The sequence below is a fragment of the Hemicordylus capensis genome, chromosome 5 (genome assembly GCF_027244095.1).
Source record: "Hemicordylus capensis ecotype Gifberg chromosome 5, rHemCap1.1.pri, whole genome shotgun sequence".
NCBI classification, from domain to species: Eukaryota; Metazoa; Chordata; class Lepidosauria; order Squamata; family Cordylidae; genus Hemicordylus; species Hemicordylus capensis.
Genome location: NC_069661.1, coordinates 207,488,236 through 207,501,717, shown reverse-complemented (window position 1 = coordinate 207,501,717; position 13,482 = coordinate 207,488,236). Strand labels below are relative to the sequence as shown.

General features: G+C 43.3%; 1 long non-coding RNA gene across 1 annotated transcript; it reads right to left on the bottom strand.

The window, feature by feature from the left end:
- Nucleotides 1–2,286: 2,286 nt before the first annotated feature.
- LOC128327705 (uncharacterized) lies at nucleotides 2,287–10,334 on the bottom strand. Its single transcript, XR_008308746.1, has 3 exons — nucleotides 10,143–10,334; nucleotides 4,696–4,941; nucleotides 2,287–2,400 (listed from the first exon to the last, which is right to left on the bottom strand). It is a non-coding gene; the product is annotated as an uncharacterized LOC128327705 (long non-coding RNA).
- Between the last annotated feature and the right edge of the window lie 3,148 nt (nucleotides 10,335–13,482).

The window sequence follows — 13,482 nt, the reverse complement described above, 5'->3', positions numbered from 1 at the left end:
GCAGAGTCCAGATGGGAAACTGAGTAGGCCCTTCTCCATTCGGCTTCACAGCTCCTCAACCATAAATGGGAGCTGCCTCCTGACCTTAGATCCTTTCCCCACCAAAGTGACAGTTTATGTCCCATACAGAACTACATGTGCACTTTGCCATTCGTAAAAATTCTGTTGTTGCCAGACTAGCTAAAATGTTAGTGAACATTCCTTGATAAACAGCTGCATGGCAAATTGCTGGGAGGTGCCACACAGGTTATTTTAATCTGTTTATAAAGATGTTGCTCACATCGGCTACATTTTATGAGTCTGGAGAGATATTTTGACATTTAGTGCAGTCTTCCAGTAAGTAGATAATTACGAAGAAAATTTTGAACAAGACACCTGTTAAGCAAAATGCGAAAGACATTACTTGGTAAATAACTATGGTAATTAAAGCTTTGTTTGTGCTGATTTATTTTGTTACATTCTTCCCACCCATTTATCAGCACACAGTGCTGGATTTGTATGTGAACTACCAGTCACACATGCTGTGAAAAAGACCTTTAAAAGCAATAAAAAAAAGCCTTTTCGAGTTTCCATAGTTCTATATTTATTTCATCTAGAACGACTTGCCAACGTGTTTAAAGTGAAGTATTGCAGATTTGAAGCCCATTTATAGGCCCCTGCAATTCTTATTGGAGATGTTGCAGATAAAAGAAAGAGACATTAAAATCATGAACAATCTCCCTTAAAGAGCTTATTTCTTCACAGTCTTCCTAAAATGCTGTCATTTCACCATAAGTTCCCACAATGGAACAATTAGAGTGCGCTGCTTCCAGAAGAACCCCCTGTTGCAGCTAGTTCCAAAAGCAGCCTTTGTCCACTGACTGGCCTGCTGACTCAATATGTCATTTAACAATAATTAATCTCTGTGGTTCTCAGGTATAAAATCTTGTAATCTTGTTCTCCCAGAAAAAATGGTACAATTTCGTTGATTGCCAGAGATCATGGTAGTCCAAATCTCTTTGTTCACCACCGCAGTCCCTTCAGCCACTTTAAACTGCTTCCCTACTGTCATCACTGACAATGTATTCTTTCCCCCTTCACATCTAATTGAAACTTTCTTACTTTGAACTCTCTGTATCATCTGACTTGTTCCCACCTTATCTATTGTCTCTTATCTTTGCTATCTACCTGCATGAGACTTTCATTCTTCACCCTTGGTTGACCCAAGGTCTTCTGAACGCTTAGTCAATTGTTTCTTCAGAACCTATAACTTCTATAATGCTCTCATTTAACTCTTTCTGTCCTTCCCTTACCCCCTTGTATTGCAATGTGAAATCTTGGGCTGCAATCCCCAAAGCCACATGTGTGCTTTTGAGTTAGCAGTCCCTGTACTTTTTGCCACCATGCCAACAGAACTACGAACAAAAGGCCCACTAGGACTTTGATGTACTATTCTGGTAAGTACATCTGGTATCAGCATAGGATGGAGGTTACCACTACAGAGATTGTCTTGCTATGGGCTTTAATGGTATTAACTTGGCAAACAGACAGCATGGACAGGAAGGAATGCTAGCATTACATTCCTTGCTGATGTTAGAGGCTATATTGGGATATACTGGAGAAAGTGGCCTAGTTCACACAGTCATTTGAATCTAGGTTTAATGTGACCTTAGCATGATTGTGTGAACTCATGTCAAGGCAGGAGTCTTACATTAATCTTGGGCCATAAACTACTTTGGTGTGGGTTCATATATCACAGTAATGCTGGTAACCCACATTAAACCTAGATTTGAATGACTGTGTAAACCAAGTCAGTGTTGTCTTTGGTATGTAAGGCTTAAGTCAGAGATGGCCAACTTCTGTATTCTTGGATATCACTTTATTGTGCAGAAAATGGTCAAGGATCATAGTGGCAAAACTATTTTGCTACACAGATTCACCTCTTCATAGATGACCAAACTCTACAATAAAGTTGATGTCATCTATCATTAAGAACTTCACAGTTAAGGAGCACATCCATTCAGTTGTGGCCATGGCTGTATACAGGAAATCAAAAGGGATGTAACATCAGAACATGAACTATAGCTCCCTCTTACAACTTGAAATGTTTTGCTTTTCCTTTCTAGTAAATATGAGAGCAAACATTTTACCATCTGTTGAAGATTTAGTAGCACTATCTAGAAGGAGGGCTGATAATAGCCTTGGTGGGGGGTGGCAGTCATATCTAGCTGGCAAGCTGTAAGCCAATAATTTCAGGTCTAGGCTATTTAGGAGTTTGTAGGTAGAAGCCTACCATGAATTGTACCTGGGAGGTTTTGGATGACAGCAAAGACTTGGTGGACATCTGTCCACAAAGAGGCCAGTGTCTTCTATGCCAGATGCAATCTCTAAACAATCTTCAAGGTCAATCCCACACTGGCTCTGAAGATGCAAAGCCAAGAATGGCAGTCAATAGGAATGAATCTTCGAAGAAATGCTCATAGCTGCAGCTGGTATTCTGAAACTGTTAGAAAAATCAATCTCGCTCTTTGGTTTAGGAAACCTCTCACTGCACCCTGTATTACTTACATGCACACACACACATTCTCTTTGCCATGATATATTATTCTGAATAGGAACTAGTGCAACTTGCTAAATTTCAGTAAAGAAGCAGTCATGCTACTTAAGGATAACTAACTATATTCTTTTCTGTATTAATTAGAAAACAGAATCCCAAGTGTCAGGTTTATAGCATCTAATTTTCCTCTGGCTCTAATTGTAAACTACCTGATCAATATTAAATCCAATTTACAATGACGTCCCCAGGGCAACTTGCAAAGAAATTATAGTAACATACCTTATCTCTGGTTTCGTGTTCCGTCTGATTACAGCATCCACATCTCTCTTACCTACATCTACCTTTAGACTTTACTTGGATGAACCAGTGTGGACTGGTGGTTAGAATAACTTAATGTGAATCAAAGAGATTAGAGACTACATTCACATTGGAAGTTATGGGTGGCCTTCAGCAAGTCATTCTCTCTAAAGTGCATGGTATGAAAAGAAATATAGAAATACGGGTGGCCTACATCATTAGATAGCCACCTAATGGCGCAGCGGGGAAATGACTTGACTAGCAAGCCAGAGGTTGCCAGTTCAAATCCCCGCTGGTACACCTATATTGGGCAGCAGCAATATAGGAAGATGCTTAAAGGCATCATCTCACACTGTGTGGGAGGAGACAATGGTAAACCCCTCCTGTATTCTACCAAAGAACACCACAGGGCTCTGTGGGTGCCAGGAGTCGACACCTACTCGACGGCACACTTTACTTTACATCACTAGATACTTATGAGCATTGACGTGATGAGAAAATACGATGCACTGTCCCCATTTGGAATCTAAGGGGTAGAAAGATAGTAGCAGGGCTAGGGCCAGGTAGTAGGAGATCCATCAGGCAAAGCCTTGTCCTGGACCCCCAATGATGCGTGTTGTCCTTTCCTCCTATGGCGTCCAGTTCACTTTCTCAGCAGTGGGCACTATTGAGAGAAAGTGGAATACAGTGGGCATCCTGGGCACACCTCTTAGTCCTCCCCCCGCACATAGTGTCTGGTGCTGGCAAATCCGATGAGCTGACAAATGCATTTCTCTTTCGCTGCTCTAGCGGCTGCCCTGAAAGAAGATATCTGTGATCCAGCTTTCCCACTGCTGTATACCATGGGGAAGAATGAGGCATCCCAGTGGCATCCAGTGTTGGGAAGCTGAATTGAGTGGCATATTTCCTCCTCTTCCTGTGCCACAGGCATAGAGATAGTGCTGGAGGTGAAGCACATTCACTGGCCAGTTTGCAATCCTGTGCACTGGGCACCATTGTGGGAGTGTGGGGGACTAGCAGCCATGCAAGACTCAGCCACTGCTCAGTGTAGGGAGGGCTATCTGGATGGTGGACACCCCTCCATCCAAAGCAGTGGTACTGAAGGAGGGGGACATTTGCTGCTGTAGCTGCTGCCCACCACTGTCCAGAAAACCTTCCCATTGGGCCCTGCTTCTGGCCAAGCTTACCAGATGATAGTGAGCCACACCAGTGGGCATTTTCCTGCTTCAGTGCATGGGGACATTCTTATTATCCAGATGCCCCACCCCATGATGTTGGGTCAATCACCTGGAGCATCTGGGAAATCAAAATGGCCCCAAGCACTGAAAGCTTATCCATGACTGCTGCCACTCATAATCACCAGTAGGTTTACTGGTGGCAAGGCTCAATGGGGAGGATTACTGGGTGGCACTGGGCAGCAGTGGCAGTCCCCTCCTTCATCAGGGATTGGCCTGATGGGCCTTTAATGGAACATGGGCCTTTTAGGCTTGTGCCGAGCCTGGCCAACCACTGACTTTCGCCCTGGCAGACATGTTCAGACAGACATGAACAGAAAATTAAACAATGTACTATCACTCCCTTCGGCTGGCAAGTGGCTCATTTCTTACAACTGTAGCATAATTGGCTGACTGCAGGCGGGGGGTGGAGGGTGGGAAGCATTGTCCCACAAGTGCTGAAACAAAGAAAACATTAAACTACCATTGTTAGTCCTTCTTAATAACGACAAATGTAATAGACATCTCCATAAAAATGCTCCAGAAAGGAATGCACAGATTACTACTCTATGGGAAGTCCAAATGAGTTGCATTCTTCCATAATGCTGCATTATTAGCATATAATTTAAATTTATACTTGCACTTAACTGTCTTCAGGGCAAATCAGAACACATCACTTGCTGTCGCAAATGCAGAGGTTCTGTAGGGTCATTCTGGTATCGTGCACTTTCCACGCAGGTTTTTAATGCCTTTGCAAATTTTCGAAGGGCCACTCCACAGAGCACTTGCTACATGGAAGGCACATGTGCCAGATGTTCTAACTTCACAGCTGTGGCCCTGAGCTTGTTGAATGATCTTTGTGGAGAACTGTCAATGTACATATCTTCTGGCCTTCTGAAAAATATGGTACAAAGCCCACATTGTATAGCGTTTATGCAGAAAATATAGGCCAGCTTTTAATTTGACTTCTGAGGGAATGGTTTGCCAGTTTGATTTTTTGGGGTCCCCCCCCTTTTGTATTTTAACTATTTTAGTATTTCTTGTTAGTTTGGATCTTGTTGTTCTGGAAGTTTCTGTTCATGCTGCACTACCACTAGCCATCTGCAGTGGATAATTAATGTATTATTAAATGTTTGCATTACTTTTCTGCATATTCTGCTTAGGGTCATGTATAATAATAATAACAACAACAACAACAACAACAACAACCCATTGATGTCCCCATATCACAAACACAAAATGGGCCTGTGTTTGCAGTTGTTTGCCTTTTGAAAATGGTAAATGCTAGCTTCTTAACTCGGGACACTTTGTTTACCAAAGTTACACAAAGGGAAATGTAGAATCTGCATATACGTAATACCCAGACATAATACAAATAACTTATTTCCTTATGAGGTGGGTGGCTAATTTACATGTAACCTTTCTCCTATAAAGTGGCAGCCTCCAAATTTGCCAGTCTAGTCATGTCTCTGCTCTTTCTGGTGTGCAGTTTTCATTCAAGATAAGATGTAGGAAGGACAAACTCATCTCAGCAGAGTTTCAGGGCACCTGCCTATCAATTCTTTATATGAGATCAGTCAAAACTTTGCACTGGAATGGCAGTTATCCACAAGAGGGTACTCTGCTTCTTGCTATCACCCCTCCCACCTCCATTCCATTTCAAGAAAGAACGTGTGTGCTATGATTAATCCTACAGAATTACTTTTCTACCTCTCCAAAAAAAAAAAAAAAAAAAAAATCCAGCAAGTGTATTGAGTTCCATCAAGTTAACAGGAGGAGAAAATTTATCTAATTTCCACTTGAGCAGCTGGATGGATAGATCGGGATTAGAAAAATGCAATAGCTTTTGTTTATGAATATTTTATGATCTGGTGCACGCACTGAAAACTATACTTTTAAAATAATGAAAATTATGGTCAGGGATACTTCCTACTATCTAATTATTGTTTAGCCTAAACACTTAGGCTAGTGTAATAGAAAAGAAGAAATGCCCTGTAACCGTTTCCCCTCACTTAAAGATATACAAGGATGTAACAGCATATGGAAAGGTCTGTGCTGAGATCATTAAAGGCACTCCCCAAGTTACAGATAAGTTACAAACATATGTACATATTGTACAAACAAGCCTTCATAACATATTACATTAAGGAAACCTCCAGGAAGCTTACAAACTCTAACTGGCACATACGAACAAGTCGTCTCTTTTTGGAAGTATATGTGCCCAACAGGAGCGGGAAGCTGCCAGTGACCCCAGCTCAGCTCACTGCCAGTGGCCCCCTCCCAGCCACACCACGAATGGAGTCGTACCCCCCATTTTCAAGTATATTCTGCCCAGTGCCACGTTTGCAGCGAGGCCAGGAGTGGCTCTTCCTGCCTTAAAAGGCAGGGATCAGTGTTCCTGGCCAGGCTGAACCTGTTCGCGTAGTGGTGTCCAAGTTATGGACATTTGACTTACTAACAAAGTTTTGGAATACAACCGGTTCATAAATTGGGAACTTCCTGTAATGGCATTGTGTGAGACCTGATCTCATAATAAGCTCCTCTTCAAGTGTCCCCACCCCCATTTTCCTTTGGAATATATCCCATGATGCATTATCTGTTGTTTAGGGAAAGCTCTGTAGGCTCTTTATAGTCTCTGCCCTTTCCAAAATAACACTGTCATACACAGCCTGCTCAGGTAGACAAAGAGGTCTTGTGGCAACAAGGAAAACTTGGGTAAAAGTGATTATATGGAAGCAAAGTAGAAGGAAAAGATACCCAGATTATCCTCCTACCCTGCTTCCACACAACCGAAAACTGGGAGCACACACAGCTCCCAAATCTGGGTAGAACACAGTTTTTGATTGTGTGAATGACCTCAAAGAAATCCAGTACTTTGAGAGAGACAACCATAGAGAAATAAATGACTAAATTGTCTCTGCAATATTGGCTACTCTAGAATCCAGACAAACTGGTGGAAACAGGACTTCTGCCTAAGCTGCATCTCACATGAACGTAATCTAAATGTTCACAATGCTGAGTACACTATCATGTCAATCAGTCACAGAACTACTGAGGTGGTATGTTGCAAGAGCCTTACCACATCACCTGCATGAGATTCACATTAATGAAAAGCAAAGTGGAGACTCAGAACATATTGAAGTGAGTGTGATGTTTAGACCAGGCCTGAGAGGTAAGCAGAACAAATGTATTATGTTGTGCCAGCTCCAATATTCAAACTGCTTACATGTATATCAAACATACAATTTTGGTTTAACATAGATAGAGGGCTCTGTGGTACAATAAGCTATTATGCGATATATGATGCTTACACAATCCTCTGTATATGGCCAGTGCACAATACATTACTCTGCAGACCAGCTGGCCAGAAGGTGAAGAATTAGCAGGGATGCACAGTAAATAACTTTCTCATTCTCTCTCCCTCCTTCTATTTATTTAAGACATTTTTGCACCACTCTTTGACACAATATTTCCAAGGTGGCTTACAAAATATCTTTTAAAAAATCATTCTTTATAATAATACTACAATTAGAACAATTAAAACAGCAGCATTTTCAAGCACTTTCTGGACAGCAAAATAAAACTCAAAACAAACAAACCAACAAACCATTAAGAGCCCGTGAAAACAAAATTATAAGGCTGTTCACTGGGGATAGGGCTGCTTGAGTGAAGTGCCAGGATCAGGGCTGATCCAGGTGCTACCCTTCAGAGTAGGCCGGGTTTCCCCCCCTGGGCTTTTAATGGGGTAAGAGGATGCGCACATACCCTCTTACCTCAGTCCCCGTTATGTGTCTGCTTGGGCTTCAGGCAGTCCAAGCACACAGAACCAGATGCCTAGAGTGCCTGGCTTGTGGGGAAATCTCCCAACGCACCACGCTCTTTGTGTGGTGCGTTGAGGGATGTGGGAGGCCGTAGCCTGCTTCCCCCCTGCTCCCTCGCCTCTCTTGGATCCTCTGCTCACTGGTCATGTGGGTGTGTGGTGCTGCTAAGCCTGAGAGTGGCTTGCATCATGGGACTTACATCAGCTCCTGCCTCCCCCACAGCCCTCCCAGGCTGAGTAAGCTGTGGTTGCGTGAAAAACCATTATACTTACCTGATATCTGAAGGTCACCAAATCTGGTGCCAGGCAAATTGATAAGGGGACAGTGTTCCATTTCTGGGGTGCCATCACAAAAAGGCCTTATCTCTGATTGCTCCCCACATTACTTTTGAAAGTGAGGCCAACTAGAGTTGGGACCCAGAATAATTTCTTACTAATTAGGCAGCTTTATATGGGAGTGTGCAGTCTACCCTGGCTATACATTAAAGCTACACTCCATCATAGATGTAAGTCCATTTAAATACTCAGTGAAGTCAAGCACACTTATTTCTGTGCTTGACTATGCCCCTAAAATGTTCTTTCTGACCCTAACTGCTAGGGACGGCTCCAGGCAAAGTGCCATCTGGGGAGCCCCCTCCTACATCAATGGTCTCTCTAAGGTTCTTGGGAGGGTCTGGAGGGCTTATAATAGTAGTGGAACTATTTTTTCTCCTTCTTCCAGTTCTGCTCCTGTGTATGCCAGGGGGACGCCATTTTGGTTTCCTACAATAGTTTCATAGTTCAGGGATACTGTGTGTGTGTGTGTGTGTGTGTGTGTGTGTGTGTGTGTGTGTGTGAAGTGCCTGCTGTCAGGAGTGACCACTGTGTTGTTGTTGTTGTTGTTGTTTTTGGTTATGAGAGTCATTTTTTTCACCACCACCCTACCAGTGTCTGAAGTATTGTGGGAATTTATTTATTTATTTATTACATTTGTATTCCACTCTTTCTCCAAGGAGCCCAGAGCTGTGTACATAGTTAAGTTTCTCCTCACAACAACCCTGTGAAGTAGGTTAGGCTGAGAGAGAAGTGACTGGCCCAGAGTCACCCAACAAATATCATGGCTGAATGGGGATTTGAACTCGGGACTCCCCGTTCCTAGTCCAGTACTCTAACCACTACACCAGGCTGGCTCAAGATGGTGGCTACCAGCAGTTGCCCAATACTGAGAGGAGTGCTATAATTTTTTTTTAAAAAAGAGGGTTGGGGTCTGGTTTCAGTGGCAGGACCTGGCCCTGGACCCCAGCAGTTACTTGAGGGTGAGATGTGCTGATGCTGGGCCTGCTAATTGCTCATGTGTAACTCATTCTTCCCTCTCCCTTTCACAGTGGGAGTGTTCTCACCCCCTGCATTTCAGTCTTAAAGCAGCAACTGCTGGCTCATCCTAGATGTGACATTTAACACATCTTTGAATCATACACTTGGGATTCTTCTTGTTTTGCTTTGAACCACATGCAGCTATGGGGGTCCCTGATCTGGTCTGTGACCACTACATAAGGAGGGTCATCCTTTTAGCCCTTTCCTCCATGCCGTTTTCCTATTGCAACACATTTCTGAAGTTACCATTTAATATAAATACTAACTTTGGGAGAAATAGCACTTTGGGGCAAGTGTGGTTTTTGTTGGGGATATGGCATGAGAGAAAGGGTTCACTATCTTTCTATGCTGTGGTATAAGTCTGCGTTGCTCCTTCTACAGCTGCATTTGGTTGAAAGCAAGACACGGAGAATTCTAAACATGAGACTAAAATACATGTTAAATGTCACATCTAGTCTGAGCACGTCTTGGTCAGGAGGGAGGGAGGGAAAGAAAGAGGGAGAGCCCAAGAGCAGCCAGGTCAGCGGGGAGGGGGCTGGGGGGTGAGGCGAGGGGGGTCCCAGGTCCCCGGGGGTTCCTGGAGGAGGGAGGAGGAGGAGGCCCCTCTGGATCTGGTGAGTACTGGGCAGGGCAGGGCAAGTGGTTGGGAGCTGTGTTTATTTTGTTTTGTGGGGGGGAGCAGCTGAGGCTGCATGAGAGGAATCTGGCAGGCTGGGGAGGAAGGTTTTGGGGGGGGGTTAATGGGGGAGTGGAGGGAGGCCTGAGCTGCTCTCCTGGAGGCACAATGGTGCTTGCCTGTGATATAACCCAGGACCCCAATTCCCAAAAAACTACATTTAACACAGAACAACACTACATACAGGCCCAAGGCCTGAACCTAAGCACAACCATTTCGTGACCAAATATTGAACTCTTAAGTTACCTTTAGAATATAGTTGGGCCCACAGGCCCTCCCTTCACTTCCTTTCTTCACACCAGAGCTGTCTCTGAACCTTTAGATGTAAATTAAAATTGCTAGTTTCACTCCTCCAAGCAGGCACATCTTAGCCTTGGAAGATAACAATGTACAGAGGCCCTATGAGGCCCCAGCATTCTCCAGTAACAAACCAGTTGACACTTGGGTGAAGATAAGGCCAAAAGAACTAAACAAAAGGGGCAGGACAAACTCTGAATTGCAGAGTTCTGGAGACTGTTGTATGTCAATACTGTGTCAATTGCTTGTTGTTTGATGTCAACTGGAGATTGATCTAGGTATGTAGTTGCTCAAGTGTCTTCTTTCAATATATTGCTATGTCATAGATACTGTATGTCATAGATATGTGGAACAAAGAACTTAGAAATGTATAAATAGTTGCTTGAAGGTTTATATCCTTTGCAATTGATCTGAGCGCTGTAGCTCCTATTGCCTTACTGAATCTGCAGCAGTAAATCCTTTACACTTTTCCCTGTGTGGTGCTTATTATTGGCGTTGATACATACCACCCAGACAAAGAACTGGATTTTTGGTATATCACCTGCATGCTGGGCAGCGGGGGGTGGGGTCTTGAATTCTGGAGGAGGAGGGGGGGCAGACTGAGCCACGGGAAGCGTGTACTGGAGATCTTTGTGTGTCCATGTTAACCTACAGGAGCCTTCCTTCCCATATGAGACTCCAGGCACTTAGCCCCAGAGCTTCACAGGGGCAGAGGAACAAGCTGCCTTCTACCTACCGAGTCAGGCCATTGCTCCATCTAGCTCAGTGCCACCTGCACTGACTGGAAGCGGCTTCTCCCAGGGTTTCAGGCAGGGGTCTCACCGATTCCTGTTGCCTGGAGATTCTGCCAGGGATCGAACCTGGGACCTGCTGCATGCAAAGCAGAAGCTCTGTCGTTGAGCTACCATCTCCTCCCTCCATTTCGGTCAGGGTTGCTGCATGCATCATCATCAGACTGCAGCCCTGGAGCTGAGAGGGTTATTTGAGTCAGGAGTTGAGTATATCAGAGAGAACTTCCCGCCTTATTATTTTTAAAAAGATGGCGTATTGAGGTTTCACTTATCTTGGTGAAGAATCGAAAGGCAGGGCTCTGTGAGGAAAGGCATGGGGGCCCTGACTTAAACCGGCATTCCTTGAAAACCAGAGTAGGCCTCTTCTTCCGTGTAAACAAATTTAAATCCCTCCCTTTTTTTGCATATGGTACACAACCTGAAGCTCCCCTTTTCCTGCCCCACTTTTGAGGTTAAAGATTGTCCATATTATCTGAAATGAGTGTGTGAGCATGGTAAGATAGTCCCCTTAGGGGATGGGGCTGCTCTGGGAAGAGCATCTAGGTCCCAAGTTCCCTCCCTGGCATCTCCAGATAGGGCTGGGAGAGACTCCTGCCTGCAGCCTCGGAGGGGTCGCTGCCAGTCTGTGTAGACAATGCTGAGCTGGATGGACCAATGGTCTGACTCAGTATGTGGCAGCTTCTTGTGTTCCTGTGTTCCTGAGCTTTAGAAAGCTACGTTTAATTGCTGCATTTAATTCCAGGCGGTTTCAACCCCGAAATCCTGCAAACCATAGTCTCAGGTAAATTCAACAAAAAGAGAATATTGCACAAAAACACCATATTAACTTTGTCAGGCACGATACTGAAAGTTGGCAGGAAATCGCTATTAGGTTTCTCAAGTGTAGTGAAGAGTACATACACAGCCACACACAGCCAAATTCCATGCGCAAGATAAAAGTATCCTCAAAAGAAAATATTGCACAGCTAGAAAAAAAAATCAACTAATATTGCCCATATTATAACAAGTTTTATCACTTAAACTCTGCCCTGTTTTTTGACATTGGCATAAAAGAAACAGAGGCTGGTTTAGAAAATCTGATGACACCTTGATTATGCCAGCAGTTCCCTCCCCACCCCACATTTCAAGTTTTCAAAACAACTTTATGGAGTCATTAAAGCTTACTATGATTGCTGTGTGGGAGAGAGAGAAAGAGAGAGAGAGTGCAAAAGCAAAACAAAGCAAAATCATCATCATCATCATCATCATCATCATCATCATCATCATCAGTGTATGCAAGTACAGATCTGTATGAACATTATGTTCAATGCATGTACACTTCCTATCTGCATTCCATTCACACAAAAACATGTTTATCCATATAAAACATAATGTCTGAATAGGGCTCTTGCCTGATATTTCCGACACCATGAGACTTTTTTCCAGTCTTCAGCTTGCCCTGCAAAGCTACCTCTGTCCCTAGGGGCTGTGTGATCTCAGCCAAATTGACAAGCTTCCTTTCCTGCACAGATTGCAAACCTTCTGATAGCTTTGTTCTCTCAACAGCTGGAATGTTTGTGAAACAGTTCAGCCAATCAGTGCCTAAGGCTTCATTGCCACAAGTGCAATACAATATAGACTGGATGTGATTGATAGGAACAGATCAACATTTGCTTCTCACATTTATTTTTATTCAGTATTGGCTTGTGTTGGGATCTGACCCTTGATCAAAGAAATTGCTTTTTGGGGGCCCTATTTATAGCCAACACTTCATTGTTAGAAACAGAAAAGGTTCACTTATCTTTTCTTTAAAAGAACCTGGTAATTGGAAAAACAAAATCCTTTTACCACCATATGGTTTTTCTCTTCTTAGAAGAAAGATTAAATAAGGTGATGTTATGCTACAGTTCAGTCAGTGGGTATCTGTGACATCCATCAGGTGCTTTGATTTTAATTGGTATGCACACAAAATGGTTGCTCTATGTGACTGCATAAACTCATCATTAATAGCTGGAGAATCATGCCTGCCCCAAGGAAAAGAAAATGGAAACCTTCCCTTTGAGATTCCCAGTTTCTAATCTTAATATAATTTATGAACTATATTAGATATAAAATAACACCCCCAAGACCAATCATGCTTTTCTGGCAGGGGTGGTGGTGGACTACAGCACAGCATACTGTCCACTACAGTAACCATAGGAGATGGTAAAGATAAAAGAAAGATAAAAAGAACATGCTGTTGTCTAGTTTTCAGCTCACAGGATCCAGCTTCCAGTGTAAAAGAAATTTATTAAAGGGTTTTCTCTAGCTGCCCAGCAACTTCACAGAACAGCATTGAAAATCTCATTATTTTTGCCATAGGCAGAACAGTGATTTTCTTTAAAAAGGCATCTAGATACTGTATGTATTTGCTCCCCTGTGTTGTTTCTGAGTGATGCCTGTTGAATTTACTGAGGTAAACATTTTTCTTCCTGTCAAAAGCTGAGATAGTACAGCCACACACTGACAAAACTATATTC